We start from the raw sequence: 25418 nt of genomic DNA on the forward strand, positions 1-25418 counted from the left end.
TTTAAATTGTCTGTCCCTGGACCTTAGCCCAGATCAACTGAATAGGAATTTCTGAAGCAAGAGTATTTTTTAAAAAATCCTCCAGTGCTCTTGAGAACCACTGACAATTGTGATCTAGCTCCTACTTTTTTCTGACTATTCTACCACATTCTTTCTTGCTCACTCCACTCCAGCCATCATGGCCTCCTGGCTAGTTCTCAAACTATAATTGTTCTAAGACATGCACACACACACACACATGCACATGTATGCACACACACATGCACGTGTGCACACACACACACACACATACGTACACACACAATTTCCTGCCCTGAGATTCATATTTTAAATGGTTCTAATCTGGCCTTCTTCTGGCTGTACCGTTTCCTCTAAGTGGGAACCTGCGGAGACAAAGAATGTGCCAACACACTTACCATTTTAGATCACTTTTAGATTCCTGGAATCTCACAATTATCTACCAAAAAGGACCTAACCCCAGTGCCTCTTCACAGTCCTCTTCTCTGGACCATCCTCACAAAGGTAGTCCATGCCACAGGTGCAATCACTCAGAACAACTCTCTTGGTGACCATTCTGTCTGGATCCACTGACAATAATGGATTACCTGAGACAATAAGGCTGTGCATGCCATTGCTATTCTGTTTGAACAGTGGCACAGATGCAGGAAGAAAAGTGATTGGGCCATATATTGTCACCACCAAGGGCATGTCAGTAGTCAGGAATCTCTGAAATTTATGTTTATCTGCTGCAGCGTGCTGAGAGAATAAAGGTGGGCGGGTATCCCAGGTGTATTAAGACAAATCTCTCAACAGCAGAAGCAGAGTTAGGATGGAAAAAAAAAAATCCTTGCCCTTCAATGGCAGGCACATACATATGACAAGAAGCAAATTCAGACTGAGCATGTAACCCCATCTGCCCTTTATTTGTAAAGGCCAACCAGTGAGGCTCTTTCCCCTTCTTCCAGTTCACCAGTTCTTCCTCCCTGCCATTCCAACAGTATGCAGCCCAGCCCACTGGCAGTATGAGAGAGGATGGATCTGCTTGTCGAACTGTGGCGGCTGCTGTCCCGCCCCAGCATTTTCAGTCTCCAGAAGGAAAAAAAAAACACATTTGTATTGTCCTCAGGGCGGTGAAAATGTAGACCTAACCTCCCTAACCTGGGTGAAGCAGGATGAAAAACCAGCTCCTTGTCAATCTGTTTCTGTTTAGTGTACACAGATCAGAGGGGATTCGGTGTCTGTAAACACCTGGAAATTTTGTTTCCTGGTTACTTCAGCTTTTTCTCTTCTCTCCTTAAACAGCTTTCAAAATCCTAATGGAAAGCAGATGTTTTAGTAATATTTAGTAGGTTATTTTTTTAACTTAAGTGGCAATAGAAAAACATCCATAGTTCCCTGAGGCACATGTCAAGGCTAAGAAAGGCCTTTTGAAAAAAAAATGCAGCAAACCTCTAGGATAAAGTAGAAAACACAATTTTTGCCCAGTCAAAACCTATAGGCTCCCATCCCTAAAGTGCTGACTAGTAGCCATGGTCCATTATTCCATGTCCACTCAGGCACTGCTGACCAAATCCCACTTTTCACCCATGGTACTGGTTCTGGTATATATGGATCAGAAGTCCATTTGGAGAAAATTAATTCATCTTATAGAGGTTCATCAGTACTGTGTCCTGAGATTTTTAGCTCCCCATCAAAACTGCACTCATGTGGCCACAAGTACCTAAAAGCTCCTTGATATGTCCCCTGTGGCCCCACTTTGTTCTCTGTTCCACTGGTTTGAACCACAACACGTCCTCTCTGTTGAAGTGCATGCAACGCAGTACCATCAGCTTAGTAAAAATTTTGAAAGGATGACCCCTCAAAACAGCTCTCTTGATGACCATTCTCTCCAGATCCACTGGCAATAGATGGCCTGTGGCAATGAGGCTGTGCATCCTGTTGTCATTCTGCTTGAAAAGCAGCACAAATGCAGAAGGAAAAGTGATTGGGCCACATAGTGTCACCACCAAAGCCACATCAGCAGTTAGGAATCTCTGAAATTTATGTTTATCCCTGCAGTGTGCAGAGAATAAAGGTGAGGCTCGGAAGTGCCTGAACCCACCTGGAAGATCAGCTCCTCTTTAGCTTTCACGGGCTCAGTGTTGCCAGGGTGTCGGCTCAGCGCCAGATTCACTACTGACATCTCTGGCCATCAGCTAGTAGAGAAAATGCAATCAAGAATGTTCCTTGCTTGAAGTACTGAACCACTGAGACGGACTTCAGACATGAAGCGTGACATATCAGCCAACCTCAGCTCCTTCAATCTCTTTTTCCCTCAATTTCTTTAAAATGCACTTCCTAGTATTAGTAAAGATCTGAAACTGAAAGTTCCAAGCATAATCTTGAAGAAGGCTTTCCTCAGGATCCCATGAAGATGTCCAAAAGTTCTTGAGGCCTCTGTATTTCTGAAATTGAATTCTTGCAGCTATGTCATGGGGGGGGTGGGTGGGTATCTACTTCATCTGGAGACATCTCTTCCAGTCTTTCTTGTTTATATTTCTCCAACATTTTCTTCCTCATCCTCTTCCTCCACTTTCTTGTCACAGACTACTCCAGTAGTCATAGTTTCATATCCTTCCCTCTGTTCCTCTTTACTGTTTTCCTCCTGAGATTCCTCTTCAATAAAATCCTCATGTCCCATGTCATCATATTCATCTTCCCCACCACTTTCCACCATCCTCATCCAAAATCTATTCTACAAGCTAATTTGATATTCCTTTGGGAACCTTCTTTACCACCTTGGGACTTTCCTTCAAGAAATAGTTTGCCTCTTTCAGCTCCTCCTTAGTGGGACAGGTTAGCTTCCATTGGATCTGGGATTACCTCTGTTTACAAAGATTCGTGTCTATCAGGGTCTGCCTTCATTAGGATCTTAAGGTCTTCCTCCATACCAGCTACAGCATCGATAGCGGGTGTATATAGGTGGGAAGGCCCTGAACAAAGAGGCAGAAAAGGTAGTAATCCCCAGTGCTGTTCCAGCCTTCTAGTAAACCAAGAAGGAAGAGGATGGAATCTGCCACTTGAACCATGTCTAACACAGTGTGCAGATCCCTGGCCTTGCAGCTGTGAAAACTCCTGATGCTTCAATGCAGGGCATAACAGCATAAAACTATTGGTGCTACTTCACTCATTTCAGTGTAGTGTTCCAGTGTCCTTATCCTGAAGCCGTGAAAGTCCTCTGGCAGGGAAATCCTGTTGTGCAGGGACACCACCAGTACCTGATGAGGAAGGTCATCCTTGCCACCCAACTGTCTCTTCTCTGCCAGAAAGACCTCTTTCTTCTGCTTTCAGAGCTGACTGGCATGATGCCTCTGTCTATTCTACTGAGCTCTTTTCTTACCTTCTTGCTTAAGATTTTCGGTGCTAGACAGCCCTTGCTATCCCTCTGCATGGATCCTGGAACTCAATGCTGCTTGCTTTTCTGAGTTTTATTATGCTGCTTGACTGGGCCAGAAGGATGGGCTTCCATGTTGCTACTCATGTGTACCCAGTCAGCCTATGTCAGTGTGTTTTAATCAGAGACACAAAAGCCAGTAAGAAACATTATGCAATTATGGGTACTGATAAAACCTACATAAGTCTGTAGCTCATGCATCCGCTGCTGTTTCTAATGCCTCATAGTGTCCAGTTTGGGAAGAAAGTGGAGGTGACATGAAGTGAAGGGAAGAGTAATGGCAAACTGGAATATGCAAAAGTGATCTGGAACCTATGAGGTAAAACTACCAATGTTGATGAATTAGACATCCAGAAAAAATGCTGATGCACTTGACCATAAAACATTACAAAAACCCATTTCCAGGATCTGGAGAAGCTAAAAGAAGATATCAGGCAGGAGGTAAAGCATCAGCAACGTAGCTGCTCCCTCAGGCCTACAAGGCATGTCAACACAATCTCAACAAGATATGTGGGTGGCAACAGCACCTAACCTTGCTTGCTAAGCATTGACATGCTGTTGTTTGACTTTGCCTTCCAAATCTTCTGCAAATTTCTCTAGGTTAGGCCAACCTTATCCCAGAACTATGAAGGCATGGGAATTCAGAAGGGAGACAGTTCTATCTGAGCTAAATCAACAGAATTTAAAGCCCCAATAATCAATTTTTGTCACCTGGCCAATATATACAGTATTTTAAACTATACAAAACTTCCAAATAAAGGTAATGGCAAAGTGATGCTTCCTTTATAATGATGCAACGGTTCCTCATAACAATAAAAAACTTGCTAATCTTTTCCCAAAGAGCATACAAATCATTTTAACCACCCTGGTGTAAAATATATTCCTCTCCTAGCTGAGCCACATCCCCCCTGATTTCTTATAATTCAAATTTTGAGATGTGCGGTTACCTTCTATTAACACTTCTTGTGTTTGACAGGAGGGGAGTGGAAGAGGGAAAGAAATATTTTATATATAACCAAATATGCTCATATTGATATAAGGAAGAAATGCATATAATATTATAGTGCTTGTTTCTGCATCTATTCCTATGACCATAGCTGGTATTTATAATTATCTTCTTTTCCTATCCATTCATGACTCTGCCCTCAGTTACCACATTGGCTGGTTATGATTTCCTATCTGATGGGGAGACCCAATCTTCATTTCTGAAGGCTCTGGGCCATTAGCAGTCCTACCAAATTTGGATTATTATAGTTTTATATTAACTTTAAGCATAGGATATAGGAGAACTAAAAGGCATTCCAAATTATCACCTACATTACTGTAGGTGATATTACTGTAAAGTAGCAACTGAATTTCCTAAGAGAGTACAGTAAACCTGAATCTAAACATCTCACCTAGTAGAGTAAGATTCTTTAATTTTTTAGATTCACTGTCATTAGGAACCTAAAGTGGCCAGGTAGCAAGCTCTAATGTATTTGAACCATTGTTGAGTCTTCTGGTGAAATGTTCTACCATGGGAACTAATAACTCTATTGCAGAGCCTAAAGTTCTGGGCACTTGAGGACACAAAGGATAAACTTCACTAGTGTATCACAAGGGATGATAGGAATGACTCTCATTTCCAACCATGGGAAAAGAGTTGGATTAGCAAGCCCAAATGATATATTTGTTGCCTACTATATCCAAAACTCTCAATACACATCATGCTTCTCTCTTTGTAGTGGGAGGGGCCAGATGCAGCAATTTATCTTTATGAGTCACCCCAGAATACTACCATTAGAAAGCAAGACCAAATAAGCACCATGTCTTTTATAACTTTAACTCAGTTTTTTTATTTATTTTTAGAAAGATACAGAGAGCAAGCAGGAGAAGGGCAGAGATAGAGAGAGACAGAGAACCCCAAGCAGGCTCCACACTGTCAGTGCAGAGCCTGATGCGCAGCTCAGACTCACGAACCCTGAGATTATGACCTGAGCCGAAATCAAGAGTTGGCTGCTTAACTGCTTAACTGACTGAGCCACCCAGGTGCTCCTAACTCAACTCTTGACACTGAACGCTTTCTTAAGGCAGTTAACCAGTAACTCATCTAGATTTGTACATTTTAAGTGCATCTACAATAATAAAAACTAATTCATGCTCTTAAAAATATGATAAGATTATGAAATATTCTGAAAAGTAGCCATTAATATTTCTATAATTGTTCAAGATATATTGTTTTAAAGCGTTCTCAGTGAATAATCAGTGCATGACCCACTTAAGAAATTAATATAATCTCCACTTGCTATTTTAGCAGTTCACGGAATACACTTTCTTCATTCTTTCAACACATTTGTAGCTTGACTACTGCATGCTTGGCACACTGTGCAGAGTTTACAATAACGATCCAAATAAGTCATGTCCCAGTTGTAAAGTAATTTATTTTCTGGAAGGTAAGGGGGGGATAGGGAAAAATAGGAAATAAACAAGTGAAAATACTAGAGCAAATTTCAGATAATGTGCTATGAAAAAAAAAAGAGTGAGAGAGTGACTCTATGTAAAGGAAGGCACTTTGGATAGACAGAATTATTAGGAGCTTCTTTGAGGATGTGGCTTTTGAACTGGAAACTAATTGAAAAGAAGGAGACCACAGGAAAATTGAGATGAGAGCTCCAGTAAGATACTAAAGGAAGAGCAAGCTCAGTATGTTGGGGACAAAGAAACCAGTGTGAATGAAGCATAATGAGAAAAAGAAAGAGTGATGCTGGATGGACGAGATCAGAAAAATCAGCTGGACCCAAAATATGCAGGACTTTATACAGCATGATAAATAATCAACATTTATTATATAAATTTGATATGTTAATTGTTATGCATGAGATCAGCAAAATGTAATTCACATTGTAGAAACCCTCTCTTCTGTGACTAGAAGAGGCCCTATGTGGAGACAGACAAGTTAAAACACAACAGTAGCCAAAATGTAATAATACGTTTAACAGAATTTTTTTCTTTGAGAAGGAAAGAAGTAGCTATAGGATATGTTGGAAGTAGAACAAAAAGTGAAGTGTTTTGCCATTTACTGAGTTGGAAAGCCTGGGTTAAATGTAGTTTTGACAAGGAGTTAAAGAAGTGGGAAGTCATAACTTACGTTTGGAAATGTTAAACATGAGATTACTACATGACATCCAAGTGAAGAAATTGACTAGTTTGAACCATATAAAACTTTCTTTGCTTTTTGTTGTTGTTGTGTTGTGTTTTTTGTTTTGTTTTGTTTTGTAAGTTAAAAACAGTCTAATGCCATCAACTTCATGTGATTCTACACCTAATAGTGTATAGTTGCATACATGAGTCTGCAGTTCAAGGAAAATTTTCAGATTTAGAGAGATTTGGAAAGCATTGGCATACTGATGTTATCTGAAGCCAGGAAGCTAGAAGAGATCATATAGGAACAAAGTGTAAATAAAAAATAGACCTGTAGGTAAGCTAGGAGCACAATAATATTTATAGATCAAGAATAGATGGGGACACCTGGGTGGCTCAGTCGGTTAAGCATCCGACTTCAGCTCAGGTCATGATCTCATGGTTCGTGGGCTTGAGTCTCCCATCAGGCTCTGTGCTGACAGCTCAGAGTCTGCAACCTGCTTCGGAATCCCCCTCTCTCTCTGCCCCTCCCCTGCTTGTGCTCTGTCTTTCTCAGTCTCTCAAAAATAAACGTTAAAACTAATTAAAAAAAAAAGTTAGATGGGGAATACGAGGAACCTCAGGAAAAGTAACTGAAATGAGTCAATTGTTTTTTTGTATATTCTTTTTACAAAAAAGAAAAACATTTTTTTTTTTGGTGTGATCTGATCTTCTGGCATTGCTGTTTTCCATTTCCTGTCACATTAGTAAGATAAATACACTCTTCTGGGCCACTATGAATATGAAAAGTTCGCTCTTGATTCCATAAAGAACCATAGTAAGTCTTTTCAAATTTTTCCAGCTCTAGTATTTATCTACCTGCTATATTCAATGTTTTATATACTACTGCAACTTCTACCAACTATTTCATAAAGTATTGACAGTTTAGGGTTGACTCGAAAAGAAATACACAATCATAGTATCTTCCTATATCATATCTTAAAATGAATTTGATATAGAGTTTCCAAACCCATGTTTACCTCATAAATGGTGAAATATAAACTGAGCATTTCAACTTTCTCTTTGCTTCAGTAGATTGTTGACTTTCAGAATCTTCATCCAGGGCAAATGTATATTTGTTTTCTAAATTTAGGGGACATCTCTCCAATTCTTTACAGTTTGTTGCAAAAACAGTCATGTAACATGGGGATAAAAATCATTTGGGATGATATAAAATCTACTAGGATGCATTTGCATAACCAGACTGAAAAAAATGAACAGTAACAAGGTAACTGGTTAGCAGACAACAGGCCACTGAAATAAATTGGATGGATGCCACTCGGCATTTCAGCATCGGAAACTCAATCCTGCCACCTCTTATAAATGTCACACTGGAACCTTAACTCTGTCAACTTGAAAAACCTCTAACTTCCCTTGAAATGTGTGATTCTTTCTTAATAAGGTAGACCTGATTCACAAACCCAACCTCATATGTCTGTGAACTATCAGAGTGTGGATGTTGGATGGGGCCTTGCCTCCCACTGGATACACCATGAAATTAGGGATTCCTTCTAAATTTAAGAGGTATTTAAATGATAGATAATCAATACGTGAAAATTACCTACTATAACGAACTTTTTTCTGTACCATCTGCATATATTCTTCTTTTTATACTTGGAAAACAATTGATTCCATGTGACATAATGCAAGTATTTTCTTATACCACTGAAACAATATTCCATTTCCAAAAGAAGACCTAAAATTTGATCAAACTTTACATCCAATCTAATTACAGCCTATCTGGGACATCCTTATTCCTTTCTATGATAGAAAATTCCCTACAATATAGAAATGAAAGCTAATAAGGATTTGAAAATGGATAAAGGTTATAGTCCTTCGTGTTTAAAACTAAGTATGAAGTTACTGACATATTTTCAAATTACCACCTCAATCACCCATTTCAAATTCTGGCTTTGAGGCAGCACCTCACCTTGTCAGGCATTTCTACTCACTGTTTTGATCTATACTTTTGTTAATGAGAATCTGTGATTTTGGTGGTCCTGCCTATAGAAATTGCAGTAACATTTGCTACTACATGCAGCTGTACTAGTGGGTACTTTAGAGGATTATCTGGGTTCTATTCATATTCTTTATTCCATTATGTAATACTTATTCCTATGATAGTGAGTATTAATCATGCCAGTCAACATAAATATCCCTCTTAGCCTTTTGGCCTAATTGTATGAGAAGCTACACTGACTATGAGGCAATGTCAGCTTCTAAATTAATGCAGTAATAATCAATGCAATTCAACTAGTATTTTTGAAGCATCCCTTGGAAACCAAACTCCTAAATCAGTAGATTCCGGAATCATGGGAGTAAGTGCACATTTTTCCCCTAAGTAAATATTTATGTGTAATTCAACTTCTATTTTTGTTTCCTATTGTGTTCTATTAATGGTACTAAATTTTTTCAAAAAATTTAAGTTAAAAGGTTTTACAGGGTGCCTGGGTGGCTCAGTCAGTTGAGCATCCAATTTAGGCTCAGGTCATGATCTCATGGTTCGTGAGTTTGAGCCCCACATCAGGCTGTCTGCTGTCATTGCCGAATCCACTTCAGATCCTCTGTCTCCCTGTCTCTCTCTGCCCCTCCCCTCAAAAATAAGTAAGCATTAAAAAGAAAAGTCTTTACTAGGTGAACAAGGATATGTAATAGTAATACATTTTTTCCTTCTCTTTATAAAGAATTGACATACTATATTATTATTAGTTTCAGGTATACAATATAGTAATTTGACATTTATATGTTATGAAATGGTTACCATAGTAAGTCCAGTTACCATCTGTTACCATACAAAGTTACAATATTATTTATTATATTTACTATGCTGTACATTATACCACTATGTGTTATTTATTTATAACTGAAATATTGTACCTCTTAATCTCATTCTTCCCTTTCACAGCCATCCCCCCTGCCTTCCTGTGGCAATCATCAGTTTGTTCTCTGTATCTATGAATCTGTTTCTGTTTTGTTTTCTTTGTTCATTTCTTTCATTTCACATATACAGATTTCACATATACGTGAAAATATATGGCATCTGTCTTTGTCAGATATGTTTCACTTACCACAGTGCCCTCCAGTCCATCCATGTAGTCACAAATGGCAAGATTTCATTATATATATATATATGTATATATATATATATATATATATATACACACACACACATATGTATATATATATATATAATGTGTATATGTACATATGTATATATACACACACACACACACATATATATATATACACACACATACACGCACACCATTTTTTCTTTATCCATTCATATATCAATGGACATTTAGGTTGCTTCTGTATCCCGGCTGTTGTAAATTATGTTGCAATAAACACAGGAGCACATGTGTCTTTTAAACTAGTGTTTTCATTTTTTCAGATAAATACCAGGATGGTATGGTGTTTCTATTTTTTTTACAACCCCCATACTGTTTTCCATAATGGCTGTACCAATTTATTTTCCTACCAATAGTGCATGAGAGTTCCCTATTCTCCACATCCTTGGCAACACTTGGTATTTCTTATCTTTTTGATCCTAGCTAGTGTGAGGTGGTATCATTTTGGTTTTGATTTGTATTTCCCTGAAGGTTAATTATGGTGAACATCTTTCATGTGCCTATTGACCATCTATATGTTGTCTTTGGAAAAATGTCTACTCAGGTTCTCTGCCATTTTTTAAATTGTTTGGTTATTTGATATTGAATTCTATGAGTGCTTTATGTATTTTAGATGCTAAGCCCTGATCAGATATATCATTTGTGAATATCTTCTCCAATTCAATAGGTTGTTTTTTTTTTTTCATTTTGTTGATGATTTACTTTGCTGTGAAAAAGCTTTTTAGTTTGAAGTAGTCCAGTTTGTTTATTTCTGATATTCTTGTCTGAGGATGCAGATCTAAAAAAATAATGCTAAGACTTATATTAAAGAGTTATTGCTTATGATGCTTCTAGGGGTTTTATAGTTTCAGGTCTTACATTCAGGTCTTTAATCCATTTGGGGTTTATGATTGTAGATGGTGTAGGAAAGTAGTCCAGTTTCATTCTTTTGCACGTGGCTGTCAAGTTTTTCCAATATCATTTATTGAAGAAACTATCTTTTTATCATTGTTCATTCTTGCTCTTTTGTTATAGATTAATTGACCACGTAAGTATGGGTTTATTTCTGGACTCTCTATTCTGTTCCATTGATCTGTGGGTCTGTTTTTATGACAGTACCATACTGTTTTGATTACCAATCCCTGTAGTATAGTTTGAAATCCAGCAACATGATACTTCCAGCTTTCTTCTTCTTTCTCAAGATTGTTTTGACTATTCAGGGATGGAAATTTCTCAAATTGCTAATTTAAAACACATTTTACAGCCTATAGGCCAGCATCATAACCTTGCAAGATTCTCTCTTACATGTAAATCCATACTGAATCTTCAAAATCCATATGTGTTTATAGAGTTATTGACTTCTAAGATAAATGAGACTAATGAATGTCATGGACACCAGTTGATGTTTGCTATAAAGGTAATTATTTGGCCGGGTACATATTTTAGAGAACTTAAAAAAGGCATAATACATGCTTCTGTATATACTTAGTGGTGCTGGAAGAATGACAGTGGGTAAAACAAGCAAATACAAATTTTAATATTCAAAGGCTAACATGGGAACACCTGTTTGGGAAAGTTTAATTCTGGGGTTTGGGTCCTAGCTATAGTGGAATGAGATATGGGAAATAAAAATGGGTAACTTTCTACTATATTTAGAATTTTTATCTTGTATGGGAGAGGGAGAGATTTTAAATATCTAGAACTATTCAAATTGAATAGTGATACGTAGTCCCCCTAGTTGCTTTGGACAACAGATGGAACAGAAGCTCTGGAAATAACAGGTGATCAAAAGGAAGAGTAATAGAATAACACATGCTATTCCTGGTTTTAAAAAAATGGCCGCTAAGCTAGTGTATTAGACTATAGCTCTGACAGTTTAATTGGAAAGCACTTTTAGGAAATTTATTTTAGTTCTCCAATATCAAGTAATATGTGCTTATCCTGATCACCTGTGTAGCTGCCTACCTCTGAGATGACCTCCAGTGATCCCCACCTCCTTGTATTCATACCACTGTGTATTCCACTCCCAGTTTGTAGTAGGGTTGACATATGTAATCAGTAGGATATGACAGATTGATGTTAAATAACTTTTGAAGTTAGTTTATGAAAAATACTGTGGTTTGCATCTTGGTCGATTTCTCTCTTTTGCAGCACTCACTTACAGAGAGAAGCCAGCTGCCATGTAGCATAGCTCAATGCTGGATCACATGTGATAAACAACTGGGTCCTTCAACCACTGGCCGTATGAGTGAGCTATCATGAAAGCAGATGGTCTAGTTTCAGTCAGACTTTCATATGACGGCAGCCCTAGCTGACAACTTGACAGAAAGCTTATAAAAGACCCTCCTGAATCAGGATCAGCTATTTAAACCACTATTGGATTTCCGATATCTATGTGAGCTAATAAATGTTCATTGTGTCACACTGTTGAATTTGGGGGCAAATTACACAGCAATAGGAAAGTAATTAAATCTATTTGATAGATTATCTAGAAAATTTTATAGAGCTATATTCATAACTACTGCTAGAAGTCTACAGTCCTGCTGATGATTTTTGACTATTGACTTCAAATCCTTGAAATATCAGGCTTAACGAAGATGATTAATTTTTAGCAATAAGCCAAAGTGGGATAGATCTTGTGAAAGAAGTTTTAGTATGCAACAGCAAGAAAAAATTAAAGCATAATTAATATCTGTTAGTGGAAAAAGAGGCTTTAGAAAACACCCAGTGAAATCACTTGCTTTATATTAAGATAATTGGTTAAAAACTGAGCTTCTGGCTCACATCATGATTGGCTTAGATACTTAAGGCCTTATTGATCCTACGTAATTGCTGAATTATATCTAAAAAGAGGGTTTAACTCATGGATTATTTAATTCCAATATGATTTTTTTTAAATTCTCTATTAGTTGAATTTTTTCCAGTGTGAATCCTAACATTTGTAGTAATGCAACATACAGAAATATAGTTTTCTTTATATTTTTATCCTTTTAGTAATGAGCACACAGATAGGTACCTCTATTGTAGAGGCATAAGGTTGTGAGTAGTTCAGTATATCTGCGGTATTTACCATTTGATGAAGTTTTGCAAATTAAACCAATTTATTTTAGTACTTTAATTAGGCCCACTATAAATACTTTTTGAATGGGATTTAATTGTATTGCTAATCTCTGATTGACATAGGATTACTATTATTTTAACAGCTGCCATAAACTTCCTTAAATTCCTTTGGGTGAAATATGTTTTTCCAAAGACTGTGTGAAAGAAAAATCACCTGAAAGGCAGAATGAATTCTAAAATGCCAACTCCTACGGTTTCTATTTTAAAGACATCTTAATAGTTATAAAGAACCACTTAGGAAAGATATAAATACATCTATCTCTGCCTTCAGGTCTACTAAGCAAATTAGCTCTAAAAATACTAAAGATCCCTTAGCTGAATTATGACAAGTTGCTAAATAATTTATAGGAGTGTGTGTGTGTGTGTGTGTGTGTAGTGTAAAAGCTCATACTAAAAAGTCTTTTATTTGGATTTTTTTCTGGTACATTTTCATACGTGTTTTAAGAATCAGGTAATAGATATGTGAAAGTATCTGTAAGTAGCAGAGAGCCTTGGAACATGTGACTTTTTGAAAATATGTGGTGAGAAAACTGCTTCAGTGAGAAGGGTGGATATCTTGTCATTGATTGAGAGATCATATCACAAGTGGCTTGGCTACTTGGAAATAATGCAGAACAAAAAAAATTCCATGGGTAATTTACAATAAACAATAAAAGAAAGCATACTAGAATCCAGGTGCTTGCTTTTCCAACCTCATCTTTGGTTAAACACAGAAATTTGATGGTGGTTGGATGATTAAACTAGAATGCATGTCTGGAAATGAGGGCAATGCCAATAAAACTGGTACCTATTGTATTGTCGTGACCCTATTTTCTGTGAAGGATAATACAGGGAAAGCTTAGCATCAAAATGTTTATTACAATGATACAGTGACTACCACCTGGCGCTCAGAAGCGGTGGCTTTATGCACCTACCATTTACAGAGCTAATTTTGCATTTTTGTTAAAGATGATCTATAGCTTAAGAGAAAATGGTAGGTATTGTAATTTATTAGTAGTATTCTCCTAAACACCAACAGGACAAGATCATTGCAGTTTCTACTTACTCATCTGTCAGGGTTTTGCAAGTACACTTATAAGGTTTTTTAACCATAACACCTGCACCTAGAATCTTACAAAGTGTATGTTATGCTAAATATACTTAAGCTTTTCAAGTTTCTGCACCTATACTCGATATGCGTTGTATGTTAAATAGCAGTAGAGACGGGTGTCCCAAATTAGCCTGTTAAATTTGTTGAGCTTAAAACAAAATACTGCCATGTGTCTTCTGCATTTTAAAAATCTAACAAATACTATGCATGGAAGTGATTAAATCTGAAATCTATTTTTAAGTGTTCCTCTTCTCTCCTTTGCGTTTCATTCTGATGGAATACCTTCTGCTTCCATCCATTTCCATTGATAGTATCCCTCTTGCAAGCCCAAGGAAAAGAGTGTTTTCTAGTTAAAAACATTTTTTAAAAGGAGCTTTGGCTTATTGCCATAACTCTTGTTTGAATAACTGATATTGATGGTGGTTAAAATGCTAGGATTATATTGAGAATTTAATGTATCAAGTCACATTTCAATTTCTTTATGTGTTTCTTTTACATTTTATATGGACATTTTAATGTCTGCTCCCTCAGCTAGGGAAGCTCTGCCAACAGCAACACAAGGAAAGCATTACATGGATTTTTCTACTCACCTGTATTCTGTGTTCTGTGTGCCTGACAAATCTGAATTATGTGTCTTTGGGGCAAGACTGAATCTAATTTTCTGTATTTCCCTTTTGTAGCACCACATTAATGTAGAGATTGTGTGTGTATGTGTGTGGGGGGGGTGTTTGGTAGGTAACAAATTTATAATATAAATTTAAAACTCTAGCTTTGTTACTTTTTCTTCGCTTTTTTCTTTCATTGTTTTTGAAGGCTTTCCATATATTTCATTCTCAAATATCATTTATATGTATATTTGATCTGAATTTTTCTGAAGCTAGTATTAGAATACAACCATATTTAAACATTATGTTTGTATTTGCTATAAGAACAAAAGAATTAAACAAGATTTTTTTAATTCTCAGAAATATTAGAAAATAACAAAAATTGTAACTAGAATTTGACTGTTTCTCTTCAGGTGGCCTTTTCCCAACTTTCAATGATGTGCAATGAATTCTATTAAGCTATTGGGTTTGCAAAAGTCTTCTCCTTAAAGAAAAACTGTAGAGAGAATAAGATGAGAACAGAAAATAGAGAGGATGAACATGCACCCTTCTGTATTTGTTTCCTTTCAGTAGCTGTAACTCTAGCCGTGTAAATATATTTAGATAATATTTGTATTCGGTTATTTCTGACATAGGAAATGTTAATTCAAATAGGTATGGCTAGGGCCTAGACAATTTTTTTTTAATTTTGAAGCACTGGTAGAATTGTAGAACAAAACAAAACAAACAAAATACAAAGGATATGTAGAGGTAAGTTTAATAGTGAAGAAATCTGAAAGTTGAGAAAAACAGGAAGGAAAATGATCTTCAAGGATCAGAACAGAAATGAGCCTGTATATTCTGTTCTCAGGCCCTGGATATCTGAAAAGAAAAGCACGAAGAAAGCAGGTGTTGAATTAGACAAAGAATTGGAAGAAAAAAATCTGGAAGCATGAGACTTTCACTAATTTCAACCATACATGAACGCCTGGATAAACTGGGATTCTAGCCAAATGGAACGGAACAAGGCAACAGAAACCAATCATGCTGTGCTTCACTGAGGATATTAGCAGCTTGATAATTGTGCCTGAAATGCTTTTCTTTGTTTCTGTCTAATTGCCATTAAATTCATCATTTCACACAGAAGTTAAGGCCAAAACTCAAGGAACATTTTGAGTCATGTCACTTCATTTTATGACTTGTTTTCTCTGCCTAAAATCAAGTCGATTTTTTCCCCTTACAAGTTATCCATCTGAAGGAAATGATTACAAATGACCTGAGAAATTACAAAGATGGGTGCTAGGAGATCCGTGCTGCTGCCTATTTTTCCGTGATCACTTTATTCTCAGCATGAATTTTGAGAAACACATTTTCCCATTTTCAAGATGGAAAAATAGGTGGGGAATTAATGATAATTTTAAGGCATAGCTAGTGAATGGCCACTGGACCCCAAATTCCTGATTCTAAGTGATGTGTTCCTTCAATTATTCAATGCTATTAACAAGCAAATTGCCCACACATAGAAGTTTTTAAAAAATAATATGTTGCATGATGATTTCAGAATGTATCTCCGAGGCATGGAGAGGAAAGGCAGTGCTCTTCTACCAGTGGTGTTGGCACCAGATGAAGGAGACTTCTAAACCCAGTGATTGTACATGATCACATATGCCCTGGAAGTTATACTCCTGGGGGAAAAAGTAGCGATGGCAGATAATCACAGAAAAAATAAAACCAATATTTTCAGTCTGAGATTTACTTATGTTTCCCTAGGCTCTCTAGCAGGGGGGGTAGTTTTAGCATTCGTAACAGAACTGAGTTTTTGGCAGTTGCTTCTCCATGGCATCAATGCAGGATAACACATTTCTTCTGCGCTAAACAACAGTGTGGCCAAGTAATTCTCTATATCCTTGCAATTCTCCAGATTTTTCCTGCCAACAGTGGCACCTGGCATAAAGTACAAAACTGGTTTAAGCGCCCTAAATCTCTGCCTATGGCAGTCTAAGTCCCACATGTGTTGCAAATCTAAAGCTTTTACTAATTATTTATTTACCAAAAGAGAAAATCTTTATGCAAGTGATTTATTACATTAACTCCCTTCGAACATGCATCTTCTAGTTAGACTGTCAGCTAGGAGGTACATTATTTTTCTTTATTTGAGTTGAAAGAAATTATATTCTTATTCTCCTTTTGCAATTTCCTCAAGTTGTGATATTTCTCCCAATATTACGATTTGGTATAGAACTAAAATTCATGAAAGTTGGAGAGTTTACTGTCTAGCTACTTACAAGAAACGAATCAATATTTTCAGAGAGTCAAGAATACTCTGGGATTCATTGCCCCATTTTAACATTTTTTATCCCTAAAACCCATTTGTTAACAATGTAATTTATAGGGGCATAACTAATTCAAGTTGGGGCTTCTTTAAGATATAATACTCTTTCATGAACATTAATTTCCAAAATGCTTATAGGCATACTCCATTACATGTATGAACTCCTTCCTATTTAGAAATAGTAATACACATTGAGCCGTGCAAAACCATTCTTTTCCTGTCTTATTTCAGTCCACACAAAAGCCTCACTGCAAGGCGACATGAAGAGGTGCTTTCATCCTGGTTGGCCTGCTTTCCTTTTTTTCCCCCTCGCAACAATTTGAGTCACAAACTGTAGGTTCAGAGAGGTTTAGCTGCTTGATGAGGAGTATGCATGGGCCTAGCCACCTTGCAGAAATCTGAGATAATTCTGATAGCTCATTCCACCTGTAGAAATCCCTGTGAGGTCTTTTGAGACTGCTTTTTGGTCCAGCTTTCTGCTCTTCCCAATATGGTTTCCTTTCTTTCCTATATACAGGGGATGATCTGAAGATCACACCTAACAAGCCTCCTGCATTCTAGTCTCCATCTCAGAGCCTGTTTCTAGGAACTACAATAGGCTTCTGAAAGAAACATTAGGCTAATGTCTTTTGATTGTCTTCCATATTTGGAAAACAAATGTTACAAGCTTTTCCCTTAATTTCAGGGAATATAGGTGGCAGTATAAAAAAAAAATCCAGAAATCTACAGTGAAGAATAGTGAAAATAACTATGGGCTTTGAGCCTCATGTTCTAATCTAGTTCTCCTCCTCTCTAGCTGGAGAACATGGAGAATTATTAGGTATAGCATTCCATGTCCTAAACAAGATATAGCACAATATCTGTCACACAGTAGCATTTTAATATATCTCCAGTATGCCAAATATAAAGTCTTTCATCATGAAATAATCATAACTTCTACCTTATATCAGTTAAGTAAATAAAATCAGATTATTTTAGTGTAATTAGGAAGAGAGGGTATGGAACAGAGAAAGAAAACCATTCAGAAGCATTTTAGTTATAAATCTCTATTTTAGCAAGACTTTATTTCCTGTGTATTTTACAACTTTTTGAGGCATAATTCATATGCACAAAAAAGCTGCAATATGCCAAAAGATGAAATTGGATTCCTATCTTACACCATACACAAAAAGCAACTCAAAAGGGATTAAAGACAAACAGAAGACTGGAAACTGTAAAACTCCTAGGGAAAAAGCCTTGTACATTGGTCTTGGCAATAATCTCATGGATCTGATACCAAAAGCACAGGCAACAAAAGCAAAATAGGCAAGTGGGAATGCATCAAACGACAAAGCTTCTGCACAGCACAAGAAAGCCTCAACAAAATTAAACGGCAACACAGAGTGGTAGAAAATATTTGCTAACCATATATCTCACTAGGGGTTAATTTCCAAAGTCTATAAAGAACTCCTACAACTTAACAACACATATAAGTAAATTAAATAAAGAAATAGTAATAAATAACCCAATTAACAAATGAAAAAAAGGACTTGAATAGACATTTTTTTCAAAGAAGACATACAAATGGCCAACAGGTATAAGGAAAGGCATTCAGTATCAGGGATAGGCAAATCAAAAACAAAGAGACATAATTTTACACCTGTTATAATGGCTATCATCCACCCAATTCTCCCCTTAAAAAAAGACAATTATTAGTGAGGATGTGGAGAAATTCTAACACCTGTACACTGTTGGTGGAATGTAAAAAAAATATAAAATGTACAGCCACTACAGAAACAGTATGAAGTTTCCTCAAAAAACTCTGTTTCAAACATATTGAAAGTAGAAGTTGCCCTAAAATTCTATTTGTATTGTAAAATTAAGCCTAAGAATACTAAGTTATCTGATGACAATCCTTAGGAGGTCATTTAGGTATTCTTGTTTGGTTTATTTATAGACAGAGTGGCCATGTAACTTATCATTCAAACCAGGAGACTTTAAAAGGAAATGGGCACCATTACTAATTATGCAAAAGCAAAAGGAATAATCGAGACTATACTCTGCAAACCAACATATATTGTCTACATTTTTTAATATTGTTTCCAGGCTAAATGTGTGTTCAATGGAATATTTCTTGTCATGTCACACGCCCTGATAAAGAGAAATCAGCTCTCCTTAATTTCAGAAGGTGATAATATTTAAACTCCATCATGGAGGCATAGAATAGAATGAAAGTCAATCTTGAACATGAGTCCATGGTTTAGAGTTTTCTGAAAACTCTGAAAGACAGCCTCATGACACTGTGATTCTTCTCATATACCACACAGGGAATAGAATAAGAGAAACTGAGCACATTTTAATTTATTCATTGTTAGATTCGTAAGAAATCAGTTGGGGTGCATAAATACTTTAGCAAATAAATATTTTGACTTTATGGCACAGAGGTAGTGTTGCTCTACTTCTATGATTTTATTTCACTGTGTATGACCTTATCAAGACCTTTAGCAAACATTCCTAAAATATAATCACATGGGAATTTTGAAAAAAATGCATGTTCTGATTCAGTAGGTTTGGAATAAGTCTTCAAGAGTCCACATTTATGAGAAACAGTGTAGTAGTATTAGTATTAGTAACATTATAATGTTGTTGGCCCAGGGTACCTACTTTGAGCAGCAAGAATCTACATTGAACTCTCGATACATGTATTATTTCAAAGCTATTGACAGCCAGTCATTTCAGGCAATTCTAAAACTATGACATACTTATCTTATGGTACTTTGGAAAAGTATAGTGTTCCCTGTCCATAAGTTAGTCCATTTCTGGCCAACACCTTAAATAGAAAGATTGTATCTTTCCTATAATTTGTATATTAACAAATATAACTTCTAAAAATATTAATGGCAACTTACTAATTATAGCATTTAATGGTTTACAAAGTACTTGCAAATTGGTTTATCTCATAATCAAGAGGAAAGCTGACTTTTTAAAAAACAAGCTTATCCATATTTAGACTGAGTCAATATACATTTAAAATGAATACTTTTAAAATATTAGAATATTAATTATTTTATATTGATTTTATGATAGTTTCACTCAGTCTGTTAAATGTCTAATACTAACAAATTAAACATAAAAGCAATGTTATTGGGGGTATTTGTGGGGCTAATACATAAATACCAACTTTCTTCCTTACCTGAACTCAAAACCAATGAAAAGATAGATGTAAGTGTCAGACAGATGAAGATCTAACTATTACCTTTGCTAGTAATGAAGGGTGACCCTGGGACACATTTCTTAGGCTATGGCTTACTCATCTTTAACCCTGAATGAGACATCTGTGTTCACCCAGTTACTGGCACAAAGGAAGATTATAAGTCTCTCCAATGGGAATGACCTATCTTTTTATACTACTGAAGCAAATAAGGTAGTCCTGAATATAATCTCAGAAGAGGCAGCAGGTAAAAAGTAAGGAAACAAAAATAACTTGCTTCCTCACTTAAACTTCTTCACCAGCAAACTCCCTCTTTCTCTCCTGTGAGTAGTAAGTGATAGAATGTAAAGTGGCCTTGAATGTTACATTACTAGTTGTTATCTCCCAATGGAATGGGGGATAAATGTTGCTTACAAACCTGAAACTCTTCACACTTAAGTAGAGGACTTAATAGAATTCTGCAACCTCATCTGAATAAGTTTGGGAAGCAGGATACATCAATAAGAAAGTAAAAAGATGGTTTTTAGGTTATACATAAAATACAGAGTACATTAGAGTTAAAATTCATTTGCTGATACAATTTATCATACATTTCACAATTCTGTGTTAGCACAGTGGGTGGCTCATAACAGAGCTAAAAACAATTTATGTATTTTCATTTAAATTATCATAATCGTCATTTTGTAATGGAACTAATATTCAAAGTACTAACTGCTTACTAACTAAGTGATGGTATCAAGGCTCAGCCCCATCACTGGTTCTTCTGCCAGAAGAATGCTGCAATATCTACCCAAATACACAGAGTTTACAATGTTTTTTGGTCAACAACAGCTTTTGACACACATAATGAAGTGGTTAGATGTAAATATATATATTCTCCATCTAATAAATAAGTAAGTGATTTTGTTTGGAGTATTTTTGACAGGGAAATGAGGTGATTAAAATGAGAGGTCTTGCAGGTTCTCTTAATTTTTTAAGAGCTTAAATAGAATAGTGACCAACAGCATGAGCAAATGAGTTGGACCGTTCCAGGTCAATATTCTCTGTAAAAATATCTGTAAAAATTAATTTTCTAATCTACTCCGGAAAATAGAAATAATGATAGCCCTCACATAAAAAGATCGGGATGTCTTAATGAAATAATAAATGCACAGTGTCCCCCTCAAACTACCTAAATTTAAATGGATTTCTTCTCTTCTTTCTTAGCTTCCTTCTTTCATAAAGTATTTTGATGGCTTAATTTAATTTATATCAGGCAATAAAGATCTAGATTCTGTCCTCGGGAGACTTAGTCTAGAGAAGAAAAGAGACCTTAATCAAAGACTAAGCGTTCATATAAAGAAATGTAAACTTATGATAGGCACTAGTAAGGACATTATCTTCATGCTGTAATTTAAGGATTTGCCAAGAAAGATTATCCTGAGAAAATAATAATTGATTTATGGTCTTACTACTTAGAGGGATGCCTGGGAAAGCTCTTGTAGTAAAACAGACACTGGTGAGAAAAACAACAGCCAATTCAAGGCAGCTGGAAACTAGACAAGATTAAGAAGGATCAGGTTCAAAATGTGATATTACATGCTAGTAGTAAATAAACTAGACCAAAAAAATTTAGTAAAAAAACAAGCATACTGACAACAACAACAACAACAACAACAAACCCACAAGAAACCAAGTTGTGCCTGGCTCATGGAATAGGTAGACATTATCAGTTACTAATTTGACAACAAATTTTATTTTTTATTATTTTAAACTATGATTATATAACTAATGTTTGATAATAAAAGATTCTTAGCAACCTCTTTCTAAAATGTACATCCTACCACTCAATTCACTAATTAGCTCTGTAACTAATACTGATAATAGAGCATATAACAAATATAAACAATTTCTAATAGAGATTACAGTGAGCCAGAATATTTGCAAAAATAGACAATCAAAATGCGGTACATATGGCTAACAAGGGTTAGCCAAATTTTATTAGGAACACAGCACATACTGCCAACTGTTTTTCTACATATTTTGCATCTCACTAAACATATTGGGCAACTGATGACTTGTGCTACATGCATGATCATATTCAAGTGTGCAGAAAGGTGAGAATTTCACATAAATCCATTAGTAACACCTGAGACTCCCTGGGTGCCAAGAAAGCACATTAAGTAGCAAAACGGACTGGAATAAGAATGGCTATTGAAAAATAGGGTGGCTTCTTACCACCTGTTTCACATCAACTATTATAAAATACTCCAACTGTCAAGTGATGGCTCTCTTACCAGATGGAGGTTCTAGAACAAGTAGTCTCACACTGTAAACGATCATGGATAAACTCTTCATAATTATCATCATCCAAGCAACCATTATCCCTCAGTTGTACACATCCAATTCTCTGTTCTTTCCTATCTGTGTTCTCTATCACTTTATTAACCAGTTAACTTTGTAAACCTAAGGCATAAATTAATAACTTACAGCACACCTTTACTAAATGCTTCAGTAATTGGCATTACATATAAAATTAGATCTTCACTACTTACTGTTTCATCCATGTCACCCTCTCTGGCCTCATTTCTAGCCAACATGCCCCCTGATCAGTATGATCAAGCCATGCTGGTCTTCCTATTCCTCTCCCACACTATCTTTACTATAATCAGTTGTCATTGATGGAATTGTCTTAGCTTCCACCCTTCTCCATTATTCTTAATGTCTGTTCATTCTTATCTCCCAAATCTTAGTTCAAGTCTCATCTCCTCAGAGATAGTTTTTGTAAGAATGCTATGGAAGGTAGGTCCAATTCAACATTTGTTATTTTCCTTCATGGTGGTTACTACATTTGCTTGTTTTATTTATGTTTTTGTATATTTTGTCCTCTGACTTCTTCCATATGCTTCATAGTTTTTAATTTATCATTTTATCCTTGGGAATTGGGACATAATAGATGTTAAAAATTGTTTCAAACAAAGAAGACTTTTTAAAGAAAATTATTAGAATTAGGAAGAGTGTAAAGTACAATTCCTGGGTAAAACATGAACACACCCTCAGACAGACACACCCACACTGACACACATACACATTACATCAACAACCTAACAAAACAACTCTAGTACACACTTTTTTTTTTTTAGCTTAGAGTAATGAGAAATTAGTAGCAAAAATGTCATAATCTTGTTTCGCATTTCTCCTACAAAAAAGAGAAAATCAGGGGTGGCTGGGTGGCTGAGTCATTTGAGCATCTGATTTCAGCTCGGGTCATGATCTCGCAGTTCGTGAGTTCAAGCCCCACATCAGGCTCTGTGCTGACAGCTCAGAGCCTGGAGCCTGCTTCAGATTCTGTCATATTCTCTCTCTCTCTCTCTTTCTCTCTCTCTCTCTCCCCCTCCCCTACTTGTGCTCTGTCTCTGTCTCTCTCTCTCTCAAAAATGAACATTAAAAAATTTTTAAAAAGAAAATCAGTAAAAGTTTCTTGAAATTATGTCTACACAAAAAGAGAAAGATAAAGGAAATATTAAGTAATGAAATTAATTTGAGTATATATACAGTCCTTTATTGGCTCTTTCAATTTTATAGGCTATTTGACTAGTAAAATATTTAGTGCTCAATTCTGTAAAGAATATTTCTTAAATGAGCTTACTTGTATGAATATCAGAATATATATTTTAGCAGTGTTTTTAAAGCTTTTTAAAATTTTTTTAATGTTTTATTTACATTTGAGAGAGAAATAGAGACAGAGTATGAGAGTGGGGAAGGGGCAGAGAGAGAGGGAGACAGAATCCATGAAGCAGGCTCTGAGCTGTCATCACAGAGCCCGAAGTAGGGCTCAAACCTGTGAACCATGAGATCATGACCTGAGCTGAAGTCGGACACTTAACCAACTGAGCCACCCAGGCACCCCTCAATGTTTTTAAAGTTTATTTATTTATTTTGAGAGAGAGAGTGCAGAGGTAGAGAGAGAGGGGGTGAGAGAGAATCCCAAGCAGGCTCCACACCATCAGTGTAGAGCATGAAACTGGGCTTGATTTCACAAATTGTGAGATTGTGACCTGAGCTGAAACCAAGAATCACTTAACTGACTGAGCCACCCTACAGAAGTTACCTAACTTGAAAAATCTTGAAGAAAAGAAAGGTCTGAAATAAGGAATGGATCCCTATTCAGAACCATGATCATGCACAGTTTAATACATGTATGCATATATAAATCATTATAAAAAGATACACAGGTTTCCATCCCTCATTCCTAAGGAGCTAAGATTAACCTTTACATTGTAGCTATGGAAATTATCTTTGTTCTGTTTTGTTTTTCTAGGATTTGTATTTCTTTTACTGAATGATATCCATTTACATTTTACCTTGAGATAATTCATTCTATTTCTGGAGTACTATATGAGTCTTTTTAATGTATTTACCTCTTAGTCACATCTTGAGACATAAAGCTGTATAATTTGACACTTTTGACTTTCTAACCTAAAGAACTCTCTCCAACAACAGATTTATCTTACTATTTGAAAGATGGAAATATTTTGAAAGACTAATTAGCAAATTGGCTTTCAAATTTGCCTTTAATGCAACACTTCTAAGGCATCAGATACCTGATCATAAAAAAATGACGTTTTGTATTTTAAAAATATCCTGAAAATAACATGCTGTTCTCCAATCACCTAATTAATGTTTCATATTCCTTCAATAGCAAGTTCACATGATAATTCTGTAAGAGATTTTTCTTCTATAGTTTTTTTCTTCCACAGTAAATCATTACATCCTCAACTTTATTTTTGTTTTATTAGTTACCTATAGCTGTGTCAAAAAATAGTCGAAACTTAGAGGCATGTAAACACAAGCATTTAATATTTCACAGTTTGTGTGGATCAGGAATTTGGAAACGTTTTAGATAGGCAGTTATGGCTCCATACTTTCAAAGTTTGCAGTGAAGATAAGAACTTGGGCTGTAGTCACATGAAGGCTTGACTGGCACTGGGGAATCCACCTTTTTGGTGGGTCACTCACATGACCGTTGACAAGAAGCTTCAGCTGTTCCCCATGTGGACCTCTCCTTAAGGTTGCTTCACTGTACTCACAAAACAGCAGATGGCATCCCCCGAACGAATGATACAAGAGAGGGTTGACTTTGGCGTCCATATGTAATGTGGATCACAGTGCCTCCCCCAATGTTAACTCATTAGGTTTTATAGCACTATGAGAACCATATCCCTCTTTCCCTTGCCATAGTTACAGTCACCTGTATATGACAAGTGGAACAAACAATCTAATGGAGGACATTTATTTTTCTGAGAGTAAAGTAAGCAGACTTTTACCACTGTTTAGATTCAGAACAATCTCTTATGGACTAAGTAAATTGTAGTTTGGCTTGTCTCTACACTTCTTGATTACTGTTTGATTTTTATTTTA

At 36.1% G+C, this 25418-nt stretch overlaps 1 pseudogene; it reads right to left on the reverse strand.

Moving 5' to 3' along the window:
• Positions 1-1485: 1485 nt before the first annotated feature.
• Positions 1486-3508, reverse strand: LOC122210601 (annotated as a pseudogene).
• Between the last annotated feature and the right edge of the window lie 21910 nt (positions 3509-25418).

The sequence above is a fragment of the Panthera leo genome, chromosome F2 (genome assembly GCF_018350215.1).
Source record: "Panthera leo isolate Ple1 chromosome F2, P.leo_Ple1_pat1.1, whole genome shotgun sequence".
NCBI lineage: Eukaryota > Metazoa > Chordata > Mammalia > Carnivora > Felidae > Panthera > Panthera leo.